At 48.0% G+C, this 26,453-nt stretch overlaps 1 protein-coding gene and 1 pseudogene across 11 annotated transcripts in view; both read left to right on the plus strand.

Moving 5' to 3' along the window:
- LOC144807664 (protein mono-ADP-ribosyltransferase PARP12-like) overlaps positions 1–26,453 on the plus strand; it is a 393,804-nt gene that overhangs the window by 245,961 nt on the left and 121,390 nt on the right. The window lies entirely within an intron of this gene.
- LOC144827639 (uncharacterized) lies at positions 9,909–18,104 on the plus strand (annotated as a pseudogene).

Below are 26,453 nucleotides of genomic sequence, written 5' to 3' on the forward strand. Positions count from 1 at the left end.
TTTTCCTTGTCCCTTTTTCCTTCAATTAAGCGTGCTGCAACATATTAGAATCAGTGTTAATAATCCTTACTGTCAGTTGTTTTGCGTGCTAAACATAAGTCGAGATCCCACCTGACGGTATTCCGTAGCGGTTGTTTTTAGTGGCTAATTTATGGAATCCAGCATATCCTTCCAGGTGTACTAATTCCGTGGCCCAGGTTTCTTGTAGGCATATAATGTCACCCTCTGGCAGTTTGTTTATTGCTGTGACTTGTGTAGGAGCTTTTCGTAGTCCTGCCACATTCCAAGAGACAAATTTGAGGGTGTGTGGTGTCTTTTGAAGTAGCCCTGATGTGCCGGTATTTACCGATGTTGGCAATTTTATCTCGGGGTTCACCCGAGGTTCCCCTGAAGAATTAATAATGTGTTCTTTTTTGTCGGGTATGATAAGTGCTACTCTGTGTGTCGCTGTTGGTCCTCTTGTTATTTTCCCTCCATCGACTTTTCTGGGGTGCATCTTCTTTTATTAATCTGTTTGTGGTTGTTTCCCCCTGTGTTCTAATTGATAATCTTAGGTTTTTATAGTTCCAGTCTGATTGTGTGTTTGGGGTACCTTTTTTTAGTATACTTTAGGGATATTCCTTTGCTTTCTTTGTATGGTTGGCAGTGTTTGACGGTTCAAGTAAAATTAAGGGATATTTCTTCCTGATACATAGTTATACCCCAATGTTTGAAAATTTCTTTTTCCCAGTTCACTGCTTCTGGTATATGATGGTTTTTCCAGGTCACTACTGTGTTTTCCTGGGTGGGATTTTTCTCCCTTGGTTCAAAGTGAACACTCACCATGTCTGCACTTGTTATACTGGACAGTGATGGTATATGTTGAAGGAGCCTCACTAAGTGGCCCCTATTTAAGATATCATACCTGCCCTTTGATTTGTAGAGTGGTTGAAAGATGCTTAATTTTGCGTGTCTTGTGTCATCCTGATGGAGATTGCCCGTCACATTGTGCAATAGTTTGGTTCCCTCGGACGTTATTTCTCCTGAGAACTTGGGTTTGATGTCCTGGATTGCTTCTTTTCTTCCTCCATTTTATCTTTGGAGTGCTTGTTTAATGTTTTGTCCAAGCAGATTACTTTTGTATCCAGTGTGTTCCTCTTTGATCAGCACGCACGCCCTGACCTCTACAGACTACATCCTCCTCGGAGACCTGAACTTTCACTTTGAGAACAACAACGACAACAACTCCACAACCCTGATCGATATCCACGCCAACCACATGCTCGACCCCGTCTTCTCCTCAAGCCCGCACGTCTCCGTCAGCCACACCACCGAACTCCTCTGGACCGACCACCGCTGCATCCACTTTGCCTTCCAGAAGCCCTCACACACCATTGCACCCAACAGATCCCCTGCCGCTGCTGGAGCAAAATCACCAAAGACCAACTACACGCACACCTCACTCTCAGCCCACCCATCGAACCCTCCAACACCGACGACGCTGCCCACAGCCTCAGACGCTGAACCGAGGACTGCACCAACACCCTCGCCCCGCTGAAGAAACCCCCCCACAGAGACACCAGCAAGAGGGTCAGCTGGTTCACCCCAGAACTCCTAGCCTCCAAGCAAGCCTGCCGGAAACTAGAGAAGAAATGGCACAGTGAACAAACTCCGGACAGCAACGCAGAACACAAGGACATCCATCCGCAACCACCACCACCTCATCAGGGCGGCCAAGAGGACCTCCTTCTGAGACCGCCTCGACAACAATGCACACAATAGCAAGGAGCTCTTCAATATCGGGAAGGAACTCTCCAACTCCAGCTCCAACACCAACGTCATCCCGCCGTCGCAAGCCCTGTGTGACTCCCTCGTCAACTTCTTCCACCCCAAGATAGCAGACATCCACAACAGCTTCAACACCCAGACAGCCCCAACAGACAGCAACACAACAGACCCTCCGCACACCATCGACCACGACCCCCTGCTAGCCTTGGCCAGCGTGAGCATCGATGACACCATCAAGACAATGCGCACAACCCACTTCGGTTCTCCGTCAGACCCATTCACGTACCACATCTTCAACAGCAAGCAGCTCCATCGTACCCCACCTGCACAACGTCATCAATCTCTCCCTCGAAACCACAACCTTCCCAGAGATCTGGAAACACGCCGAGATCAACGTCCTACTCAAAAAACCTAAGGCAGACACAAGAGACCACAAGAGCTTCCGACCCATCTCTCTACTCCCCTACCCGGCCAAGGTCATTGAGAAAACCATCAACAGACAGCTAACCTGATACCTCGAAGAAAACAGAATCCTGGACCCTTCCCAGTCAGGGTTCCACAGCAACCACAACACCGAGACTGCCCTCATCGCCGCCACCAATCACATCAGGACCCTGCTGGACAACGGCGAGACCGCGCACTCATCCTCCTAGACCTCTCTGCCGCCTTCGACACCGTCTGCCACCGCACACTACACGCATGTCTCCACGCTGCAGGGATCTGAGACAAGGCTCTGGATTGGACCACCTCCTTCCTCTCCGGCAGAACCCAGAGTGTCCGCCTCCCCTATTCCGTTCCAAAGCCTCCGAGATTATCTGCGGCATACCCCAGGGATCCTCCCTCAGCCCGAAGCTGTTCAACATTTACATGGCCCCGCTAGCACACGTACCCTGACGACCCGACCTCAACATAATATCCTACACCGACGACACTCAGATGATCCTCTCCCTCACCAAGGACCCCATCACCGCCAAAGCCAACCTCCACGAAGGAATGAAAGCCGTCGCCGACTGGATGAAGCCTAGCCGTCTGAAGCTGAACTCGGACAAGACGGAGGTCCTCATCCTCGGCTCCAACCCCTCAGCCTGGGACGACTCCCGGTGGCCGATTGCACTGGGGGCAGCCCCAACACCCACCGACCATGCACGCAACCTGGGAATCATCCTCGCCTCAACGCTCTCAATGACTAAGCAAGTCAACGCCGTCTCCTCCTCCTACAACACCTTCCGCATGGTCCGCAAGATCTACAGATGGATCCCGACAGATAAAAGAAAGGCAGTCACCCAGGCCCTCGTCAGCAGCAGACTCGACTACGGAAACACCCTCTAAGCGGGAGCCCCAACCAAGCTCATCAAATGTCTACAGCGCATCCAAAACGCCTCGGCACGACTGATCCTCGACGTGCCACGGCAACATCATCCCCCACTTGAGAAACCTGCACTGGCTCCCCGTCAACAAGAGGATATCCTTCAAGCTCCTCACCCACGCACACAAGGCACTCCACAAGACCTGACCAGCCTACCTCAACAGACGGCTCTCCTTCTACACCCCCAACCGCCAGCTACGCTACACCGATCTCTCACTCGCCACCGTCCCGCGCATCAGAAGAACAACCACCGGTGGGAGAGCCTTCTCCCACCTCGCCGCCAAGACATGGAACACCCTCCCACTGAGCCTACGACAGACCCAAGACCTGCTGACCTTCAGGAGGATACTCAAGACCTCGCTGTTCGATCAGCTGCGCCCCATCCCCTAGTGCCTTGAGACCCTCGCGGGTATGTAGTGCGCTTTACAAATGATTGATTGATTGATTGTTTGATTTGCTCCCTCCGCTTGTTCGAGTTTCTCCTGTATTTCTCTGGTAGTCAGATCGGTTATATATAGTTTGTTTGTTTGCTTTTGGTAATTTGGTAAAGATTGGGTATGTTTTTTTTTCCATTTGTACATCCTGTTTTTGATCTTGTGTATTTACTGGTTCGTTTGAGGCATATGTTGGCTGCCCCCAACTTTTCGTAATGTGTGTAGTCTTTTCGCACTTCTTTTGTGTTCTTAAGTTTTTTCTTCATGCGTCTTTTCAGATTCACCTGTGTTGGTTGTATTAGTGTTTCCTGTTGGTCCTCCGTTTTCAGTTTTTTTGTAATGGCTGTCTGATGATTCACAAATGCTGAATCTATATGTTCGAGGCATATGAGCTGCAGATCGTATACTGTGCATTAGATCGCCACCTGGTGTTGGGCTCGGATGATTGCAGGTTGTTGTCTTCTTGGAAGAAGTCTTTGTAGCCACGAGATAGGTGACTCCTCCCTTGGACAATGCTGCGCATGGTCATCGACTCCATCCTCAGATTGTTTTTTTCCGCCACTGGGTGGGGATGAAAGTTTTCCGCTCCGGCTAGAAAAGACTTTTCTGCAACTTTGAAGCAAACAACTTTATAACAAACATTATCGACATTGAATAAACAACTTTCGACATCAACTACATCCCGGTGCGTCGACGCGGGCCGCTGGTCCTATCGGCGCCGTACGGCCTACGTCTCATGGACAGAACTCCATTCAAGAGATGCCCGGTATGTCGATCAAAGTTCCCTCATAGCGACCATCACGAGGTCTGCAACCTCTGTCTATCGCCGGAACACGACGAGTCGACCTGCACAGCCTGTGCGTCCTTCCGATCGAAGAAGACAATTCGAGATCGGAGGGCGCGTCGACACGAGATGAGGAGATCAGCACCAGCACCGGAGGCCATCTTTGAGGAGGAGATCGTCGAAGAAGACGTCTCCGAGGACGAGAACCCACTCGAAGATATCTCCGAGGACGAGGCTCCACTCATCGCCGAGGAAGATTCGCCTGATCTCCAGATCATATCGGGAGCAGAGGACTGACGATTCGATTCCATCTCGACAACCCGTGCGTACCTCTGCCCCTGCACAACAGACACTACCCAAACAAAAGGCAACGGTCAGCACTCCACCCATGGGGCTCAGTCGAGACCGAAATACCCCCTCCGACGCCCCGCCTTCGGGCTCGGCTCCGAGGAAAACAACTACGCCTTCCGGTGACTCGGCACCGAGAAGACCACACGTGCCAATTCCATCTCTCCCATTGGCACAGAAGAACGCACATCCTTCGGCACTGAAGGATTACTCGACACCGAAGCCAAAATGCCCTTCGGTGCCCAAAGACAAACATCCTTCGGCACCCAAACCAAAAGACGCGTCGGTGCCGAAGCCTAAGACTGTACCGGATCCGACTCCAAAGCCTTCCGGCTCCAAAGATAAGCATGGGAAACCAGAGTCCGACGCCACAAGGCCAACGGGACCTGTCTCTACCCCCAAATCTCCAACCTCGGTACCAAAAACTCCTACCAAGCCGAAACCACCTTCGGCACCGAAAACTTTGCCAAAGGACTCAATAACGCCTCCTAAAGCAAAACACACGAAACAACCCCTATCGGCACCGAAAAAATCGACGCCAAAGAAGGTTGTAGAGGAGGAACAACTGTTTAAGCCAGATCCTAAACAGAGGAAAGTCCACATCAATCCAAAGACTGGACAAATAGAGGCTATTCCTTATAAAAAGAGACCAGCAGAAACACCACTTCGACCTGTGGTTTCCGCCAAAAAGAAGGACTGTGCAACTTCTCCAATGCACCCTTCCTCTCCTTCACCTTCTTCCTCTCCTATCCCTCATTACATTGAACCTACAGTTTCTCCTGTGCAATCTCCTGCAGCATCACACCACACTGATGAGGAGTATGATATAGGTGGGGGAGATGACATACCACAAGAAGACAAAGTAAAGAAGGGCTTAGGCGCACAGCGTCAAGTTGAGGAAGGAGTTACTGGAGAAGCTGATGGTGGGTTAGAGTGTGTATAAAGGTGCTCCAACAGGCGACGCAACTGGCCAAATGCGTCCAAAACTGATGCTTAAGATGAGTGTGTTACGTGATACGTAAGCACATCCCTGTATAGTGGGCACACTTATGGAGTTCAGGATAGCTGACTCAAAAGAAAGTTCAATGATGAGAATAACTGGAGAGTCCACACGAAAGTGTTATCATAGAGTTAATTTATGATAGTTCATAAGTTCTTATGTTGGGAGCGTTACATCACGCAAAATAATTGAATGCAATCAAACGAAGTATCTCAAAATGTGCTCCAATGCATTTCGGACTATGGAAAGTCCTTTGTCAAGGAGCGCTGCGGAGGGATACAAAAATGCAACTTAGATCAACGATGCTAGGCGGTGAGAATCAAAATATAACAAGCAATATGAAGTAACATGCGTGTTCAGATAAGTCAGTGAGTTCAAAACGGTGTCACCCGTGTCATGCGAATGAGAATAGTAAAAATTAAAAAGTGAGGAAATCAAAAATGTATAAAGGGTTCCTTGGAGGGGACCGGTGAATGGTGCGGTAAAAAACAGGAGCATAACGGAGGGTAAGTCGTGCGGGTACAAGCAAAACGGGTTGTGAAAACAAGTGAAACAGGTCTCACGTTAACGCACTCGGCAGAAGGCTCACATCAGTGCTGCAAAACAGGAGGGAGGATTAAGCAATGTGACAAATGCGTGAAGCATGAAATCAAACAGAACGCTGAACGGCAAGCGGTGACAAGTAACTTACTGTGGAGAGGTTCACGAGGTGCTTCACGCATTTGTCACATTGCTTAATCCTCCCTCCTGTTTTGCAGCACTGATGTGAGCCTTCTGCCGAGTGCGTTAACGTGAGACCTGTTTCACTTGTTTTCACAACCCGTTTTGCTTGTACCCGCACGACTTACCCTCCGTTATGCTCCTGTTTTTTACCGCACCATTCACCGGTCCCCTCCAAGGAACCCTTTATACATTTTTGATTTCCGCACTTTTTTAATTTTACTATTCTCATTCGCATGACACGGGTGACACCGTTTTGAACTCACTGACTTATCTGAACACGCATGTTACTTCATATTGCTTGTTATATTTTGATTCTCACCGCCTAGCATCGTTGATCTAAGTTGCATTTTTGTATCCCTCCGCAGCGCTCCTTGACAAAGGACTTTCCATAGTCCGAAATGCATTGGAGCACATTTTGAGATACTTCGTTTGATTGCATTCAATTATTTTGCGTGATGTAACGCTCCCAACATAAGAACTTATGAACTATCATAAATTAACTCTATGATAACACTTTCGTGTGGACTCTCCAGTTATTCTCATCATTGAACTTTCTTTTGAGTCAGCTATCCTGAACTCCATAAGTGTGCCCACTATACAGGGATGTGCTTACGTATCACGTAACACACTCATCTTAAGCATACCACAAGAAGACCCCTTAGATGAGGATGTCAATCCTGAATATCCTAAGGAAGATGACATGTATGACTTCACACCACACAATGCACCCGACAGTCCTGATCCTCAGTCTTACCCAACAAAACCTTCACCTCCAGAGGATAGAATAAGGTTTATTCATTTATTGAATAGGGCAGCCCTTTACCACGGGGTTTCAATGCACTCTGATGCCATTGATGAGGATTTTTTACTGGATACATGTGAGCAGTCTAAGGTCTACACAAATATTACCTATGATCAAAGGAGTCATTAAACATGCTCCAGAAATATTTAAAGACCCAGTACGCTGTAGAGTACCAAATCCAAGAATTGAAAAGAAATACAGACCAGCACCATCAGATCCAGTCTATATTAAGGGACATCTGCCACTAGCCTCTTTAGTAGTGTCTAATGCGCGAAAAAGAGCCAATTCCCAGACTTCTGGCGACACGCCCCCGCCTGACAAAGAATCTAAAGTTATTGATGCGTCAGGGAAAAGGATTGCTGTGCATGCAACAAACATATGGCGCATAGCAAACACACAAGCATTGCTCTCACGCTATGATAGGGCTCACTACGACCAACTAGGGAAACTAATGGAGCACCTCCCAGATCAGTACAAAGATCAGGCAACAGAGCTCATACAAGAAGGTCAGTTAATATCCAATGCCTCAATCAAATGTGCACTAGATGTAGCTGACACAGCATCCAGGGCAGTCAATACCAGTGTCATACTCAGACGACATGCATGGCTAAGCATTTCAGGTTTTAAAACCGAGGTACAGACTACCATTTTGAACCAGCCCTTCAATCAAAACCAATTGTTCGGGCCCGAGGTAGACAACAGACTAGAAAAATGAAAAAGGACACAGACACAGCTAAGTCTATGGGTGCGTTACAATCCACATAGACTAGAAGTTCTTTTCGCCGCTCCTTCTATAGAGGAGGCTCAAAGCAAACCGGTGCAGACACAACGTCATCTTTTAAAACAAATACGCAAACCTCCTCTAACAAGAGCTACTTCAGAGGAGGATACAGGGAAAATAATAACAAGGGAAGAGGTAGAGGTAATTACAACAACCGCTCCTCTTCCACTCCCAGTGACTTCCTTCTGACTCCCCCACAACATTCCACCCCTGTTGGGGGCAGATTATCACAGTTCCTACCTGTCTGGAAATCCATTACAACAGACAGGTGGGTAAGACAAAGTTCGAGGCATGTGGGCTGCTGAATTTATATCTATGCATAGATCGCCGCCTAGTGTTGGGTCCGGATGATTGCACATTGTTGTCCTGGAGGAGTCTTCGAAGTATCACGAGATAGGTGGCTCCTCCCCTGGACTACAGTGCGCATGGGCATCACCTCCATGCTCAGATTGTTTTTTTCCGCCATTGGGTTCAGATGTACTTCTTGACTCACGTTCGGAAATTATACTAGTTGCTTTTTTCGAGGCCAAAAGGCCTTAGGGGCGTCGGTATTGTCTTTTGTTCGGTGCCTTTTACCTTCCAGTTCTTTGAACTCGACGTCGGAAGACTTTTGCCTTTCGCCGCCACAGGCCCATCGACGATCGACGATGGAACGGAGTCCGTTCAAGCGCTGCCCCGTCTGCAACTCGAAATATCCCCACATCGACGTACACCCGGTGTGCAACAAATGTCTCTCACCGGACCACGACGAGGCCAGCTGCATGGCCTGTTCAAAATTCAGATCAAAGAAAACTCTCCGTCTTCAACGCGCTGCACGACAGTCGGCGCGAGAATCGGCACCAGACCCGGAAAACATCTTCGGTGGTGACGACGAAGAAAATGTTCAAGAAGAGGATCCAGAGCACTCGGATCCCACGTCGGAGCCCGACTCCACCAACAACGAGGACGAGGAAGAACTCTACGTCCATGATGAAGACATCGTCGAGGTAGGGACGACGTACAACCTACCGGAGCCGTCAACGACGACTCAGGTGAAGAGCTGATCCCAACCGCAGTTGCGGGGACCCATAAAGACTCTTCCACGGCTCAGGTCGAGGCATCGCCGGAAGTCCTTAGCCAAGATCTTCAACACCGTTCTCTAGTCCCGCTTCCAGGCCTGACTAAGAACATTTCCAAAGAGCCATCAGTCGATAGACCCCACTCTGTGGAGATATCGAAAGCGAAACCGAAGGACACAAAATCGAAACCGACATTGGTTAAAATGACCATCGGCTCGAAGTCTTCGGACCCTTCCAAGTCAAAGAGTGCACTCGACCCCTCGGGGTCGAAAGGGGGCGTCGAGCCGAAGATCGGATGGACTACGCCTGTGTCTACTCTGAAGCGCGTCACGCTCCCGTCGACGTCGACTTCCGGCTCCAAAGATGGCGGCTCTTCCAAAGGACTCGAGGCCCAGCGGTCCATCAATCCGAAGTTGAAGGAGCCGAAGTTGGTCAAGGCCTTCGACCCGAAGCCAAAAGTCGGATCGAAACACCCTGCCGCGTCGCTGCACAAAGGCGTTCCTGCGAAGCAACAACGGCTCGAATCGACGCAAGGCCTCAAACGCGCTGAACCCTCGAAGTCGGTCGAGTCGAAGAAAACGCCTCCATCGAAAACAGTCAGTCCGTCGCCGCTTCTTACGGTGCCGATATAGTTCGGACTACCCCCAACGGCGCGGCCTAAAACTGTTCAACATACTCAAACTGACGACTCTGCCAAGTCGACGTCGGGTGCCGCAACCTCTCAGCCTCGGTCGGAAGACGTTGTATTCCAGCCACCGTCCCACGACAACCAGTCGAAACTCTACATCGACTCCGAATCAGGTTGACTCACTGTTTACCAGCGTAAAATCAGGCCTGAAACGCCTATGGAACATTATAGAATACCTCTGAAGAAAAAGAGGGTCTCTTCTACCTCTCCTGTTCTTTTTGAGCCCATGCCATCATTTGATCAGGGCTATGGCTACTCTCCCACAAATGTCAATGAGGATATGGAGGGAGGAGACAATGAGGACCAGTTCAATTATCCCATTGATGCTGATCCAGATGAGTCCCAGCCGTGGGCTGATTCTGTGGACCCTGACCCACACGCCACTCCTGATACTCTTTCATTTGCTATCAAGACTTCGCCTACTGAAGATACTGCTGCTTCCAACGCACTAATTGAGAGGGTGGCACTTGACGTGGATATGCATGCTGACCCCGTGGAGGAAGACTTTCTTTTTGATACATTCTCCACATCAGAAAGGTCTATGAAAACTCTGCCTATGCTCAAAGGTGTGCTCAAACATGCCAGTGACATTTTTTAAGAGCCCACTAAAGCAAGGGTGGTGAACCCAAGAATTGAAAAAAAGTACCGGCCTGCGCCCGTGGACCCTACCTACATCAAGGGCCAACTCCCGCTGGACTCCTTAGTGGTGGCTAATGCTCGCAAGAGAGCGAACTCTCAGACAACGGGTGATGCTCCTCCTCCGGACAAAGAATCAAAGATCTTAGAAGCCTCTGGGAAACGTGTGGCAGCTCAAGCTGCTAATATTTGGAGGATCTCCAATACCCAAGCCCTGTTAGCAAGATATGACAGGGCACACTATGACACGTTAGAGCAGCTCATGCAACACCTGCCTGATACTTATAAGGAGGGAGCAGAAATGCTTATACAGGAGGGGAAGTTGATCTCCAATGCGTCCATTAAGTGCGTGTTAGACGCAGCCGACACAGCAGCAAGAGCCATAAACACTAGCGTTATGCGCCGGAGGCATGCCTGGCTCCGTATCTCTGGCTTTAAGGCTGAAATCCAAACTACCCTACTCAATCAGCCAGTAAACCCTGACTTCCTGTTCGGGCCAGAGGTACACACCACTCTTGAGAAGATTAAGAAGGACACTGAAACTGTGAAATCCATGGGAGCTCTGAAGTCTCAGCAGTTCAGGGGCGGTTCCTTTCGTCGCTCCGGTAACAGGGGAGCTTCTAGAGGACAAGCGTCACAACAAACCCAATACACCAAAAGTGGCACACAAACCACCTATAACAAGAACAATAGGGGTGGATACCGTGGAAACAGCACCAAGGGCAGAGGACGTGGAAATAATAATGCCAGATCCTCCGTCACTAACAAGCAGTGACGCCTTGTCACTGCCCCCGACCATGTAACACCCGTCGGGGGGAGACTCCAACAGTTTCTGCCAGTCTGGGAAAGCATTACCACGGACAGGTGGGTGAGACAACTTATACAACACGGTTAGTGTCTAGAACTAACCTCCACTCCACCCAACATTCCCCCAAGGCACCGTCCTATGTCCGCCGAGCATATGCACATATTGCAGCAGGAAGTCTTGACCATGCTGCAAAAAGGGGCCAGAGAACTCCTGCCTTTGGAACAACAGGGAAAAGGGATGTATTCACTGTACTTCTTAGTCCCCAAAAAGGACGGGTCTCTCAGGCCCATTCTCGACCTAAGACCTCTAAACCTATACATCCTATCGGAACACTTTCACATGTTAACGTTACAGCAGGTTCTCCCGTTGCTCAGTCAAGGAGATTTCCTAGCAACCCTAGATCTGAAGGATGCCTACTTCCACATTCCCATTCACCCCAGTCACAGGAAATATCTCAGGTTCACCATCAACAACCAGCATTACCAGTTCAAGGTCTTGCCTTTCGGGGTCACTACAGCCCCCAAAGTGTTCACGAAGTGCTTGGCGACTGTGGCCGCGCATCTTCTGAGACAACACATCCATGTCTACCCGTATCTAGACGACTGGCTGGTACAAGCAAAGTCAGCCCAGCAGTGTGCCGACCACATGTCACGCACAATCCACCTCCTGCACAGTCTAGGATTTTCGCTCAATTACCAAAAGTCCCATCTTCAGCCCGCACATGTACAACAGTACCTAGGCACGGAAATAAACACGCTCGCTGCCACAGCGCAGCCAAACTCAGCGAGGGTCAACAGCATGCACTTGTTGATTCGAAAATTCAAGCCACAACACTCACTCCCAGCGCAGCTGTTCATGCAACTAATAGGCATGATGGCCTCTTGCATCTTTATAGTCCCGCACGCGAGGCTACACATGCGTCCGCTTCAGGAATGCTTAGCACGCCAGTGGAACCAGGCTCAAGGACAGCTGAAAGACCTAGTGTTGGTGACCGGTCGTGCATACAACTCTCTGCATTGGTGGAACACACAAAACCTTTGCAGGGGACGACCGTTCCAAGAGCCTGTACCACAGATAGTGCTGACAACGGACGCATCTCTCCAGGGCTGGGGAGCGCATGTCCTCCATTATACAGTGCAGGGACTATGGTCACCGCAACAGCAGAAGATGCACATCAACCTACTGGAACTGATGGCAATCTTCATGGCGATGAAGGTATTCAAGTTGCATCTCTGCAACAAAGTCGTGCTGATCCGGACGGACAACATGACTGCGATGTATTACATCCAAAAGCAGGGAGGGACACACTCTCCACAATTGTCACACCTAGCACAGTGCATGTGGAAGTGGGCCATTCAGAGAAACATGTTTCTCATGGCAGAACACCTCCCAGGCAGGGACAACCAGATAGCGGACCTGCTCAGCAGACACAGCTATCAGATGCACGAGTGGGAGATACATCCCTCTGTGCTCCAACCATATTTCCAGCAGTGGGGTCATCCAGAGATCGACCTATTCGCCACTCACGAAAACGCAAAATGCCGCACCTTCGCGCCAGGTTCTCACACCCGCAGTCTCAGGGCAATGCGATATGGATGAACTGGTCGAACAGATTTGCGTACGCCTTTCCTCCAGCACCACTCATACCGCTGGTGGCACGCAAACTGAGGCAACACTCCATGACGCTCATCCTGGTTGCTCCAACGTGGGCGCGGCAGGTATGGTACACCACGTTCCTAGAACTTTCCGTAGTTCCACACCAACGCCGAAGACTCACTCCCAGTCTCCTCACGCAGAGCCATGGAGACATTCAGCACCCAGATCCACAGCAGTTGAGCCTTGCAATATGGCTCCTGAGGTCATAGAGTTTGGCTACGTGAACCTGCCTCCTGACTGCATGGACATCATAAAGGAGGCTAGGCGACCTACCACCAGGGCCTGCTACGCAGCAAAATGGAAGCGTTTTGTTATCTATTGCTCCAATAATAACATAAACCCGCTTGATGCTTCCACACAAAACATCATCGGTTACTTGCTGCACCTATACAAGTGTAATTTAGCGTATAGTTCCATCAGGATACATTTAGCTGCAATGGCGGCTTATCTTCAAAACAGACAGCACCTATCCCTTTTCAGGGTGCCAGCCATTAAAGCTTTTATGGAGGGACTGAAAAGGGTCATTCCTCCAAGACACCCGCCTTCACCTGTCTGGAACCTCAACATAGTCCTCACCAGGCTCATGGGCCCACCATTTGAACCTCTTCACTCTTGTGAGATACAATTTCTCACATGGAAGGTGGCTTTTCTGGTGGCAATTACATCGCTACGACGAGTTAGCGAGCTGCAAGCCCTTACTATTCAGGAGCCTTTCATTCAGATTCATGCTAACAGTGTTGTGCTGCGCACCAACCCTAAATTTATGCCCAAGATAGTGTCACAGTTCCACATTAACCAAACTATTGAACTACCTGTATTCTTCCCGAATCCTGATTCGGTTGCTGACAGAGCACTACACACACTAGTTGTTAAACGAGCTCTCCTGTATTACATCAACAGGACTAAAGATTTCAGGAAAACTAAACAACTGTTCGTTGCCTTCTCTCCACAACACAAGGGCAACCCAATCTCTAAATCAGGTATAGCCAGATGGATTGTTAAGTGCATCCAAATCTGTTGTCTACAGGCTAAACGCACGTTAACAATTTCCCCAAGAGCGCATTCCACACGCAAGTTGGGGGCATCCATGGCTTTCCTAGGTAACATTCCTCTACAGGACATATGTAGAGCAGCCACATGGACCACCATACACACATTCACCAAACACTACTGCGTGGATGTGCACTCAAAACAGCAAGCTGCTGTAGGTCAGGCTGTTCTCAGAACTCTCTTTCAGACTGCTGCAGCTGGCATGGGCAACTGCCGCTAAGGAGGGTACTACTATTTATTCTATGCATAGATATAAATTCAGCAGCCCACATGCCTCGAACGGAATATGCTACTTACCAGTATGCATCTGTTCTTGGCATGTAGGGCTGCTGACATTTATATCGCCCGCCCTCCTCCCCGGTGCCTGTCGCAGCTGTAGCACTCAGAATTAATTCACTTTTTCTCATGCATGGTCATCACTTACTATATCACACTCCATCTCTGCCACAATGGCGAAAAACAATCTGAGCATGGAGGTGATGCCCATGCGCACTGTAGTCCAGGGGAGGAGCCACCTATCTCGTGATACTTCGAAGACTCTTCCAGGACAACAATGTGCAATCATCCGTACCCAACACTAGGCGGCGATCTATGCATAGATATAAATGTCAGCAGCCCTACATGCCAAGAACAGATGCATACTGGTAAGTAGCATATTCCTTATCCAACATGGTTACTGCCTAGAACTCACAGCAACCCCCCCAAACATACCACCCAGGCAGCGTCCAATGTCCACAGACCATATTACCTTACTTCAACAAGAGGTTCTAGCACTTCTACAAAAGGATGCTATACAAATAGTTCCTTTAGAGGAACAAGGAACAGGAGTTTACTCCCTATACTTCCTAATTCCCAAAAAGGACGGGACATTAGGCCAATCCTCGACCTCAGGCCCCTCAACCATTACATACAGTCAGATCATTTCCACATGATCACTCTGCAGCAAGTACTCCCACTACTACAACAAGGCGACTTTCTTTCAACACTAGACCTAAAGGACGCCTACTTTCACATTCCTATACATCCTGCTCACAGGAAGTACCTAAGGTTTGTCATACAAGAACAGCACTATCAATTCAAAGTCCTTTCATTCGGGGTCACAACAGCACCACGAGTGTTCACAAAATGCTTCGCAGTAGTAGCGGCACATCTCAGAAGACAACAGATACACGTCTTCCCTTACCTAGACGATTGGCTCATAAAAGCAAAATCATACAGTCAATGTGCCCGTCACACAAAGCAAACAATTCAGACACTGCACAAATTAGGGTTTACCATAAACGACACCAAGTCGCACCTAGAGCCTTCACACGTTCATCAGTATCTAGGAACTACCATATACACATCTACAGCTCAAGCATATCCCAGTCCAGCCAGGATACAGAGCATTCAGACCTTAGTTTCAACTTTTCAACACCAGCTGTCTCTCCAAGCCAAGGTGTTCATGAGACTAATAGGAATGATGGCATCTTGCATCTTTATAGTACCAAATGCAAGACTGCAAATGCGACCATTACAAGAATGTCTAGCACAACAATGGAATCAGGCTCAAGGTCAGCTCACAGACCTGGTGTTGGTGGACAGCCGTACATATCGCTCTCTGCAATGGTGGAACACCAAAAATTTGACAAAGGGACGGCCGTTCCTAGAGCCTGTTCCACAGATAGTGCTCACAACAGACGCATCCCTCACAGGATGGGGAGCCCATCTCCTACATTATACCACACAAGGCCAATGGAACAACCAACAAAAACTGTTCCATATCAACCATCTAGTGCTGCTAGCAATCTTCCTAGCACTGAAAACATTTCAAGTACAAGTACAAAACAAAGCTGTCTTGATCCGGACGGACAATATGACAGCCATGTACTATTTACAAAAACAGGGGGGACACACTCTCTGCAACTGTCCCAGCTTGCACAGAACATTTGGAGATGGGTCATTCCTCAAAACATACATCTGACAGTAGAGCACCTTCCAGGAATTCACAATCAGATAGCAGATCTGTTAAGTCGACAGTCACAACAGATTCACGAATGGGAGATACATCTACAAGTTCTTCAGCCATTCTTTCAAATGTGGGGGCACCCACAAATAGATCTGTTTGCCACCCACGAGAAGACAAAATGCCCAACCTTCGCCGCCAGGTTTCCACACCCAAGGTCGGAGGGGAATGCAATATGGATGAACTGGTCAGGCAGATTTGCGTACGCTTTTCCACCTCTCCACCTCTCCCACTCATTCCACTAGTAGTGCGCAAACTCAGACAACAGTCTCTCAAACTGATACTAGTAGCGCCCACATGGGCACGCCAGCCGTGGTTCACCACACTACTGGATCTCTCACTAGTTCCACATCAAAAATTAAAGCTTACGCCCTCCCTGTTAACACAGAACCATGGAGAAATAAGACACCCAGAACCAAGCCAACTGAATTTGGCAATCTGGCTCCTGAAGTCTTAGAGTTTGGTTACTTAAACCTACCACCAGACTGTATGAATATAATCAAAGAGGCTAGAAAACCCACTACCAGAGCGTTTTATGCCGCTAAGTGGAAAAGATTTGCGATATATTGCAACAATAATGACATTGATCCGCTGGATGTTTCCATCCAGAATATCATTTGTTACCTTCTACACCTACAAAGGTCCAATTTAGCTTATTCTTCCATAAGACTGCATCTGGCAGCAATAGCAGCCTATTTACAGAATAGACAACATCTATCTCTATTCAGAGTACCTGCTATCAAAGCTTTTATGGAAGGATTAAAACGTATAATCCCACCTAGGTTACCACCTGCTCCAGTATGGAACCTAAACGTGGCCCTTACAAGACTTATGGGACCACCTTTCGAGCCTTTACATAAGTGTGAATTACAGTTCCTAACATGATTGATTGATTAATAGTCTTTATTTCGATATAAAAATACCATAAAAAGCTTGTACAACAATACAAAATACAGTATAAATAGCAATCACATTCTAAAACAAACACATGATTTAAACAGGGGAAAATGTTAAAACAGTTAAAACCGAATTAAATTGAGAAGGAAAGCCTTTTTGTACGAATCAACCAAGACCATTTTAAAAATTTTGACACAGTACAAACAATCACGGTGGATGTGTCAGACATTAAAATACGCATCACTACTATATGCTGATGGGTGCCTAAAAGTCTACATAGGGGTTTCAACCAACGGATTCTGGGTGCGTGATAATCCGGACATTCAAAGAAGATATGGGCCACCGACTCTACTCTGGTGGGACAAGACACACAAAACGGGGAAAGCTGGTAAGGCCGTTTCCAGCGGGCGACTACTTCACCTACTGGAAGAATCCCTACTCGAAACTTAAAATATAAAGTACGATCAAGAGGGATAGAAATAATATCTAAATAGGGTTCATAGGCCACCACGTCTTTGATTCTCACAAAAGCTACAGTGGAGTTGCAGTGTCGTGAGTCTGAGTGTAATTTGGCGGAGACCCAGTTCCAGTATAACTTTTTAATCGTAGCTTTGGATGGGGCTGTTCTCAATGCCCATGCATCCGGTAACCCTATCTCCCCCAGCAACCGTTTGACATCCCTCAACCATTTGATCCTGGACCAGCCTGCCTTGGCCATAACCTCTGATAGTGCTTCCGCATAGGAGGCTAGTTCGGGCGTCCGCCATAGTCGGGCCCAGAGGAGCAAGGGGCGAAGTTGCGCTTGGTCCCTAATAGATCTGCAACCTAGATCCAAAAGGCACTGGTACAGTTGGTGAGCACCTCGGGAGAGACATCAGATCTTTCAGAAATTTGCTCTCCGATTTAGCTAGTGGGTCCAGGTTGCAGGTGCCCCATAGCTCAGCCCCATATAGGGCGGCACTAACTCCTCTGGCTTTGTATATTTCCACAACTGGGGCTATAGGTTTACTAGTTGAGGAACGTTGTTCCTTGAGTAAGGTGCCTCCCACCCTTTTGTGGCCCAGTAGCATTTTTTGGATGTGCGGGTTCCAGGTAAAGGAGTCATTAAGGCGAATACCCAGATAATCAAACTCGGAGACCGTCTCCAAGGGCTCAAAATTCAGAGCTGGAGGACGACCGAGCTTCTTCGGGGGATTCATAACCAAAGACTTGGTTTTGTCAGTATTGATTACCAACCCCCTCAACAGACACAACTCCTGAAAGCTGTTCAAAAGTCTCTGAAGACCCATAGGCGACTTTGAGATAAGAAGAGTATCATCTGCGAAGAGCAGTGTTGGGATCCGTTTACCCGCCAGGGATGGAGCGTCCGAGGGATTTCGTAGCAGATGTTCAACCACACCGTTTACATAAAGAGAAAACAGGGTGGGGGCTAGCACGCATCCCTGACGGATGCCCCTTCCCACAGGGATCCTATCGTTTTTTTCACCCTTCGTACCCCAACGAACCTGCGCAAAATTGCCAGCATGCAATTTTACCAAAAGGGAAAGAATGTACAAGGGCAACCCCAGATCTAGCAGAACCTTCCATAGCTCCTCCCTGGGAACCAGGTCGAAGGCGGTTTTTAAGTCTATAAAAGCCAGATATAAGCTGCCCCCGCCCAGCACCACCACCTTCCAGTATAGGAGAGCCAATCTGAAGCCCTGCTCAATGGTCCCAGTACCAGAGCGGAATCCAGCTTGGAGGTCCGACAGGATGTTGTTGTCGTCCACCCACTGGAGCACCCTTCTCAGGATCACTTTCCCTGCCACTTTCTGGGAAGAGTCAATAAGACTTATAGGTCTGTAGTTGGCAGGGTTGTCCCGACACCCCTTCTTGAATATCGGGACATCCTCTGCCCCCTTCCAGGATTCGGGTACTAGCGCACCTTCACTAATGGCATTTAGCAGCGAAGACACCAGCTTCCCCCACTCTTTGGGGTTTGCCCGGATTAGGTCACCCGGTAACCCGTCAGGCCCTGCTGCTTTCAAAGGCACCAAAGTTCTAATTACATCCTCCACCTCTCTCGCGGTAAAGGGAACAAACTCTGAGTCTCCTGGGCAGGCGGCCAAGGAGAGGATAGTCTGAGTAGTTCGCTCATTGGAGGTGTAGAGAGACGAGAAATGATTAAACCAGCTCTGGGCAGAGATGTTACACGTTATCAGGGTGCTGTCTGGCCTGTCCCTAGATCTTATGAGATTCCAGAAGCCTCTGGCATCCCTATCCAAGCTCGCTTTCCTGAGATCCGTCCAAAACCTGTCCTCCCATTCTCTCTTCGCTGCAAACAGAGTCTGCGAATAGTCTTTCCTTGCCAATCGTATGGCAACCAAGGATTTACTCTTAACAGCACCAATCAGGGACTTTTTCTTCACCCTACATTTGCTCGTATACCAACCATATGGGTTCGACCTTTTCTCACACTTCTCAGCTCGAGCGCCCTTACTTGGAAGATAGAAAAGTTCGCTCAACGCCTTGGTGGTAGTCCAAAAAAGCGCAGAGACTTCCTCAGGCTTCGGAATCGTTTCACCCAGTTTGGACTGTGTAGTATCTAGGAGTGTCGCGATGGACAGCACTTTCTTTTCGTCCATAATGAGCTTCCTCCACCTTAGGCGCCTGCCACAACTTGAGGGGTATACCTCCTGATGGGCAGACGCCAAATGAGGCACAAGCACCCCCAGATTCGACAACCACAAGGGACGGAGGACAAGAGAGAGAGGATTGTGGTCACTCTCTACAGTTGAAAGTACCTCCATATCCTGCAAATAGCCCCAAAGTTTTACATCAAGGAGGATATAATCTATCCTGGACGTATGATCCACCCTGTTGTAAGTATGGGCTCCAGATGGATCCGAGATCGTCCTGCCATTCGCAGCCCTAAGGCCGAATTCCAAATTTAAAGAGTAGATTTGAACCGCCACCTGAGACCACCTTCTAATGGGAGGTAAGGTTAAAACAGGTATACCTCTCCTAATGTCTTCTTCAGCAGTCCCCAAGGTGTCTTCCAGTCCAAGGGGCTCGAACGTGCAATTAAAGTCATCTGCGACCAGAACGTGAGAGCTATTAGTGCCCCTCCCAAGCAAGGATTCCAACTCTGCCACTATGGGGGAGTCTCCCTTTGTACCCCTAGCATAGATATTAAAAATATCTAGGGTCAGCCCTCTCCTTGGTCCCCTAAGTGATAAGCTCAAGAGATCGAGTGAATTTGACACATACTGGGTAACTTGGCAACCCAGTGAGATGGCCACCCATATAATAAGGCCTCCTGAGGGGGGGCCTTTCCCGGAAGGAGATGGTACTGCTGGCCGAAAAAAGGATGAATAGCCCACCTTGTGGCAAGGCTCTCTACTCCAGGTCTCTTGGAAAATGCAAATAGAGTATCTGTAATGATGAGGCGAAGGCAGTTGGTTTAGGTTCAGGATTTATTCAGGAGAAGAGAGCCGTCCACTGTGCACGTCAGCGTGTAAACGAAAATGACGTGGACATGAGCTTGAAGAACATAAGTGTGGATAAAAGCTGTGCGCGTCAGCGCAAAGTTGAATGCTTGATCAGCTATGAGTAATTCAATCTGTCATGCGCTAGAGCTGTGCGCATCAGCGTAGTGAATGAATAAAATGCTTAATCTGCTGTGAGTCAATCTGCCATGCGCTAGAGCTGTGCGCATCAGCGTAATGAATGAGGGAAACCTTTGTGACGTTGCAAACTTCGATGTCAGAACTGCTGAGTGCAACGAAGGAAAGTCTTTATGACGTTGCGAAACCAAGCAGTGATTAGAAGACGGAACAGCGTCAGAGTTGCTATGGTGATCGGCGTGCGTGGTGGACGCCTGATGCGTAGGGACGCTGGATTGCCTGACGGTGCCTGGGCGTGGGTGTTCTACGACGTCATCAGTTTGAGGCGCAGCCCGAGGAGAGAGGAATAACGGAGGAGAATGCGCACAGTGTTGAAGGCGCGGAAGAAAAGGTAGGAAAATTAAAAAGTTTGGCAAAAAGCGTAGTGAAAGTTAGTTGATGGAGGGAGAGCGGGCTGGTACTGAGAAAAAGGCGAAAGGCACAAGGTTGAGTGGTGCGCAATGAAAGACGTGCAGAAAAGTTCAATTTGTCGAATAGTAGCAGGGTCGATTGCGGTGAAGATAGTTCTGTGGCTGTGACGGCTCTCAGTGAGTACAGGGAATAAAGTAAACTGTAAAAGTACTCACATGCCAATGAAGATCATGAGAAGAATAATTAAAAGTCCTGAATATCAAAACGTTTCCGTGATGAAGTAGTTCTGAACGTTTCAACAGCAGCTGAAGAACTGCTGACCATCCTCTGTCGCCAGTGTAATGATGAGGCGAAGGCAGTTGGTTTAGGTTCAGGATTTATTCAGGAGAAGAGAGCCGTCCAGCTTGAGGGGAAGACACAGCAGTAGCAACTGCCAGGCAGGGAACACTGGGAAGGAATCCTCACTACAGGACAATCTAAATGGTGACATCACTGGGAGAAGGGATGACAGCAATGGCAGTACAGGTCACCACAGTATCCCTCCACAAGGGTGTTCCATTCCGGTACGGCCAGCTTCCTCGTGATTCCCGCAACGTTCCAGCTGAGAATCCTTAAGCCTGGATCCGCCACAGGAGGCTTGCTGTGGGTTACGAGGTTAAAGACCCGCTCCCCCTCAGGGAGTATGCAAGGTTCACTTCCTCCTTGCTTACTTTCAACACTCAATTTGGCATCCTGGGCCTGGGGGCTACGTGCAGCCAGGGGGGGTGACAGACTGTTGTTAATGGTATCCAAGTCAAGGGGTTCCGCTCAAGAACTCGGGCCCGAGGACAGGGAACCCGCCCCGGGAATAATATCGTATCAATATCCTGGCATCCCTCCGTATAGCCCCAACCAAGGAGCCGGCTGGTAGGGCATAGGGAGGGAGTCATACCTGGGGAAAACAAGATTTTGTCTTCCCCTACCATCCGAAGTAGTCCCATAATGGTTTCCAACTGGTCTTGGGTAGAAATAGGACAAATCTACTACTCCAATGCCGGCACCACCAATACCTAGGTTCTGGTTGCAAATTTTCGGGGCAACCCTAACATCCTTAAAATTAACCACCACGCAATCTCCCTCAAAGCACTTTTGCCCGTGACCCACCCACCCTACCCTTCTAACTTCCAGAATCAACCCATCTAGATCTCTAGACAGAGGTCTATTTATCCTTAACCAGTGCATAGTTTTGTTTTTTAACGTCTGGTAGGATTCTGGCTGTCCCGCCATCAAAGGTGGTACATTCGTAAGAATAGCAACATAGGGATGGCAGGCTGGGGGCAGATTCATGGGTGGTATTCTGAGGGCTTCCTTGGGGGGAAGTACACTGGGCTGGATGTTAAGAGGAGGAATAGGGTTAGTTCTTCCTGATTGGGCTAGCTCAAGACCTTTACCAACTCCAGAATTTCTTGAATTGGCATGGCCATTTTTACCAATGACCTCAGAACCTGTGGGGTTCTCGACTTGAGTGTTAGTTACCCTTAAGGAAAACTGCTTTCCTTGTTGCCATCACCTTTCTCAGGAGAGTTAGCGAAATACAAGCATTCACAATACAAGAACCATTTTTTCAGATACACACTAACAAAGTGGTTCTTAGGCCTAATCCAAAATTTATGCCAAAGGGTATTACTCCTTTTCACCTAAACCAATCAGTAGAGTTGCCTGTGTTTTTTCAAAACCCAGACTCTGTCGCAGAAAGGGCTTTACACACCTTAGATGTTAGAAGAGCCCTATTATACATCACAGATAGAACTAAAACCTTCAGAAAGACAAAACAATTATTTGTATCTTTCTCTCCTCCACACAAAGGCAACCCCATCTCTAAGGGGGGAATTGCCAGGTGGATTGTAAAGTGTATACAAATATGCTATCAAAAGGCTAAACGTACACTAGCAGTTCCTCCTAGAGCACACTCTACTGGCAAACTAGGAGCCCCTATGGCTTTCTTAGGAAATATACCACTATACCACTAGAGGACATATGCAAGGCAGCCACATGGTCTACAATACACACCTTCACTAAACACTACTGTGTTGATGTGCAAGCCAAGCAGCAAGCTGCAGTAGGCCAAGCTTTCCTTAGAACACTGTTTCAAAATACTGCAACGGATACAGGCGACCACCGCTAGGAGAGACACTGCTGCACAATATACGATCTGCAGCTCATATGCCTCGAACGGAATATGCTACTTACCAGTATGCATCTGTTCTTGGCATGTAGAGCTGCAGAGTCGTATACGCCCGCCCGCCTCCCCGGGACTTGTATCCGTTCCAGTTATCATCTTATTTAGATGCACACGCATGGACATCCTTTCTTTATCTTTACTCCTACTTACTGCATCATTTCCCATCATGGTGAAAAACAATCTGAGGATGGAGTCGATGACCATGCGCAGTATTGTCCAAGGGAGGAGTCACCTATCCCGTGACTACAAAGACTTCTTCCAAGAAGACAACAACCTGCAATCATCCGAGCCCAACACCAGGTGGCGATCTAATGCACAGTATACGACTCTGCAGCTCTACATGCCAAGAACAGATGCATACTGGTAAGTAGCATATTCCTTACGCATGCCTTGCTTGGTTCCTCTTTTGTGGCATTATACCTAGGCCGTGCAAGTGTATCCTTGTGGTTGTCACTGGTTACTCTAATCTTTAGATCTTCAATGAGAGTGATCAAGGCTTCCGGGAGTGTTGCTAATTTATCAATTGTTGGGCAACAGGCACACTCCGTATTTAGTGTGGTTGCATAGACCTGAGCTCGCGTAATTAGAGAGTTGAGATTGGCCAATTTTTGGTCGATCCCTGTAATTGCATTAGCCATAATATTTAGCAGATATACTTGCAGATCCATTTTGTTCGATTGATAATTCAGCGCCTCCAAAGTGAGTTGTGATGTTTTAAAGAAAATATCCCATATAGTTCCTGAGTCCATTGCTGGCACAGTATTGGTTATTGTTACTGAGTCGTGTATCTCAGGACTTTGACACAACTCTGTGCTTTTGGGGAACTGTTTTAGTGGTGATGGTGTTAAAATGTGTGTAGTTCTTTCTGGTTTCAGGGGGTTTGGGGCTGCTTTTGCCTGGTATACTTGTTTCGGTGTCCGACTGATGATTTTTACCAGTACCTCAATTGGTTGTTGAGCCTCGGTTAGATGGTGATCATCAGTGCTTATAAATTGCTCTTGAGTTTTTTGCAAAAGTGGACTGTCAGACTCCTCTGGTAAATATTCGATCGCTTGCAGGGATTGTTCCCTTGATGCGATGAGTTCCAGATCTGTTATAGACCCCTAGGAGTTGTTTTGTTGTTCCTATGTGTCTGGTTTGAACAGACTCTTGGTGGGCGCTGTGGTTAGACTGAGGAACGTTCTTGAGTCATTCAAGTCTTTTGAGTCACGTACATCATGTTGGTCATTTAAATCATTTGAGACATTTGTCTCAAGTATATCTTTGACTTGTGTGTCCCTTGTTATTCTGTTCTTTGTTGGTAAAATTGGTGCCGGTAATTGGTTTACTCCATCATGAATAGTAAGCATTGTTCCTACTGGGTCTTTTAGGAAGTTGACCTTGCTTGGTGCATTGTTTATTCTTGCAAAGATTGGGAAAACTGGCGAGATTAGTGTTTGAAGCTCCCCCTTACGTTTTGCTTTGTTGTTTCTAGCCGTAGGCCCTTGTGTGTTTCTCTTCCTTTTGATTGGAGGGAAGGGTACTCTGTCTCTTCCAGACCTCATACTGCCCCTTTTTTTATTTTTTTATTGATGTTTTATTGTTGATTGGTGCTTAATTGGCTATTTAATTGTTTATTTATTTAATAGTTATTAGTTTGATTGGTTGACAAGACTTAGAGTGGTGTCACAGACTGTCCAGATTGATAGCCAGATAGTGACCCTGCTCCTAAGGCTCCTGACACAAAAGTATCTGCCTTTCCACAACCACCTGCACACTCCTCCTAACCCCCCCCCCCCCCCCCCGCACCATCCACTCACTTGCTTTGCTTTTTGTGTCTCTGTGTCCGATTTCCACACCCAAGATCAATCCCTGTGTGGGCTGGCTCTCTCCACACTCTCCGCGGACTGGCTGCTCCTGCACCCCTAGCAGATAGCAAGGTGAGAGAGAAACCAGAACCTGCTGGCCTCAGCGCCAGCAGTCCTGCAATCCTTGCTCCTCCCAATGAGGCAAGGGACCGTCCACTGATTCGCACGAACTGCCCAGCCGCTTTCCTGCCATGCAAGGAACCGCCCACTGATTCGCTCGAGCTGCCCAGCCACACTCCTGCCGTGCAAGGGACTGTCCGCTGCTCCGCTCAGACTTCTGAGCCAAGCTTCGCCACGGTTCCACTCTCCTAATCTCCCGCTCTCCTACCGCGCACCGGTGATGGCTGCGGTAGCGGTAGCACAGCAGTGGAGTTAACGGGTCATAGCGGATGGGCAGGACGTCAGGCAGAAGGGTGGAAAAGCGCCAAAAGGGCAGAGGCAGCGGCGGCAACCTCAACCACGACCGCAACCACAGCAAACTGCCGGTAACTCCTCCTTTCCGCTGCAAGTCACAAGCTTCTCCCACTATGCACACCAGTTTTGGTATATTCACTTATACTATAGAAAATGAACACAAGTCGTTAATTGTATATAAAATGACCCTTCACCAAGTATCTTTATCGTTTGGCTTGCAGTTTTCTACTTCCTACCACCGCCCATGGCATAAGCAGTAGATATTTTGCTGAGACATCAATACACAGTTTACCAGCAATATGGTTGAAGGCACTTGACTTAACCAGTGACTGCTAGTACCTCTATATACTAGATTCTCTTCACAAGTGTTCCATAATAATCAAGGTATTTATTGAAAGTTGTGTTAATGCATCAGCATATCCCAGCATTGGCATATTTACTTATCTCATTGAAATCAAACACAAGTTATTAGAGTAGAAAAAGTAGTTGTGTACATTTTTATGTTGAAGCCAGACACCATCAACTTTGTGAAGGACATTTGAAGCACTTGCATCTTACTCGAGAGAGATATTTACTAACATTGTGAGTTTTTGCTGCTTTGTGACATACTTGTTAAGCAGTTATTATTGACTTGAGAGGGACATCTAAAAGAACTTTGAAGGGCTGCAGTCTTGTTAAAGACTTCACTATTTCTTCTGACTCGAGTAGGACATCTAGTAATTACTTTTTTTGTGAAAAGCATATTTATTGACTTTTATATGCATGACAACAGTTACACTTTGCAAAGTCTTCCAGAATGGGATACAACCATTACAACTCACTGGTTACAATGCACTACCTGTACTATGCAGCTGTTACAACGCAACTGCCTTTACATCACATGCCATTACAACGCATGCCATTACAACGCATGTCACTACAACACATGCAATTACAACACATACCATTACAACGCATGCCATTGCAACGCATTAAAAGGTAAGTAATGAGTATTTTTTAGTTTTAGAGTGGGTATGGCGTTTGGGGTACATGGGGATAGTATTTCTACCCCTACTCTATCCAACACTTACCCTACTGTTGCACTCACTGGAGTGGGAATAGTAATTTTACCCCTACACTATCCAACGCTTACTGTACTGTTGCACTCACTGG

Source organism: Lissotriton helveticus, chromosome 1_1, assembly GCF_964261635.1.
Source record: "Lissotriton helveticus chromosome 1_1, aLisHel1.1, whole genome shotgun sequence".
In the NCBI taxonomy this organism is placed as follows: Eukaryota; Metazoa; Chordata; class Amphibia; order Caudata; family Salamandridae; genus Lissotriton; species Lissotriton helveticus.